The sequence below is a fragment of the Lissotriton vulgaris genome, chromosome 7, assembly GCF_964263255.1.
Source record: "Lissotriton vulgaris chromosome 7, aLisVul1.2, whole genome shotgun sequence".
In the NCBI taxonomy this organism is placed as follows: domain Eukaryota; kingdom Metazoa; phylum Chordata; class Amphibia; order Caudata; family Salamandridae; genus Lissotriton; species Lissotriton vulgaris.
In genome coordinates this window covers 37,282,078-37,284,162 of record NC_141695.1, presented here as the reverse complement: position 1 = coordinate 37,284,162, position 2,085 = coordinate 37,282,078, and the positions used below count along the sequence as shown (strand labels likewise).

The 2,085-nt window shown below is 39.2% G+C and overlaps 1 pseudogene; it reads left to right on the top strand.

The window, feature by feature from the left end:
* The first annotated feature begins 757 nt into the window (after nt 1–757).
* On the top strand, nt 758–1,749 carry LOC147700629 (olfactory receptor 1G1-like; annotated as a pseudogene).
* Nucleotides 1,750–2,085: the final 336 nt, after the last annotated feature.

The window sequence follows — 2,085 nt, the reverse complement described above, 5'->3', positions numbered from 1 at the left end:
TACAGTAGGGGGCTGGGACTGTTGGTAGGTTTTTTGTAGGTTCATCTTTCAATTTGTCAGGACGCAGACTGATCATCAGGTCCAGGAAGGGCAGTTCCTGGTCTGCGGTATTCGCTGTGAATTTCATGTATGAGTTGAGGCAGCCAACCCAGTCAACAAAGGGAAGGATCATCTTTTGGCCCCCCTTTCAGAAGATAAGGAAATCGTTGATATAACAATACCACAAGGTGATATTGTCTTTGTAGGGGTTTGTGTCAGTGAGTGTGTTTAGCCTCAAAGTCTGACATGTACAGACATGCCAGACTTGGGGCGAATATGCTGCCCATTGATGTCCCTTGTATCCTAGGAAGGAGACAGTCTTCAAACTGGAAGACGTTTTCAGTGAGTGCTATGGCTGCACATTCCAATATGAAACTAGTGGGTGTTTTTTCCATCCAGTGTTTTGATCTTAAGATTTCCTCAATGACTTCCAGCGTGAGAACAATTTTAGGCCCATACATTTGCAATTAATAGTAATCCTATCTCTGAAAGTCAAATGATAAAACCCCACTGAAATTATTGTGCAATGAAAATATTTGTTGTCAGCATTTTTGAAAGAAACCAGTATATGTTGAACATTTGCAAATGATGGAATTAAGAACTTTTTAGAAGACAACTATTAGAAAGGTGCAAGTCATGCAATTCAGTAAAAAAATGTATTCATATTGCTGGTGTGTTTTATTTCAGTCTGCCCTCAAATAGCAATCGATCTGGACAAATGGAAGGAAAAAATCTGACTTCAGAGGAACAATTCCAGATTATAGGGTTTTCCGATCTTCAACTGATGAAAATTCCCCTTTTTATTATATTTACAATAATTTATGTGATGACTTTGATTGGAAACCTTCTTATCATGTTAATAGTATACTCCAATTCACACCTGGACACCCCCATGTATTTTTTTCTTATAAACGTTGCCTTCATTGACATCACTTGCATCTCACTCACATTTCCACATATGCTGGCACATTTCTTTCAGACAGGTACACTCATTTCTCTCACCAAATGTCTGATGCAGATATATTTCTTTATCCTCTTGTTGGTGACAGAATTCCTTATCCTCACAGTTATGGCCTATGATCGGTATGTGGCCATCTGTTATCCCTTACATTACATGAGTATCGTGAACAAAAACAGGTGCATACAGCTGGCCACTGGAAGTTGGCTTTTGGTACCGTGATCCCTCTACCCTACGCTGTACTACTCTCGGGGCTTTCCTACTGTCAATCCCACACCATCAACCACTTCTACTGTGATTTTACTGCCCTGATGAAGCTATCTTGCACCAGCATCCACGGTATTGAGATACTGAACTATGTATATGGATCTACTTTTGGACTGTTTCCTTTCATTTTTGTCATCGCATCTTATGTCAAGATCATCTCAGCGATACTTAAAATGAGGTCTACAGAGGGGAGGCACAAAACATTTTCAACCTGTTGTTCCCACCTCACTGTGGTTATTTTATTCTTTGGGTCTGTTTGTTCTACGTATATGAGACCAACATCAAATATATTAATAAAGGAGAACAAGATGTTGGCTTTGCTATACACGGCTGTTCCTCCACTGTGCAACCCTGTCATATACACCCTGAAAAACAAAGAATTTACAAATGTCCTCAGAAAGACAAAAAAAAGTAATATTGACAACAGGGCCAAAACAATCCACAACTTTTACAAGGCTTTTAAAATCTGTAAGGTGAAAATGTAACTATAAATTGTGGATAAAGTCTTGTACAAGGAAAACTTTATTATCCAGTGCCAGGTGTTTGGGTGATTAGTTATAACAAGTATACCATGCACATAAATTAGGGCTAGTCCCATTTTCCTTTGGTCCTCCTTGCTCTGTGTTTACTATTCCTGGTCTGTGGAGCCAGAAAGGCAGTTGTATACAAATGTAAACAGCGTTGACTGGGTCTTGCTTACTTTCTGCAGTATTACCTACTTATTCATTCTCTAACACCTCAGCACCAAATAAGAGCATTTGGCGTCCTTAATTCAGGAGTAATAGGTCAATGCTGAAAATTTATCAGTTGTCAAAGGGTGT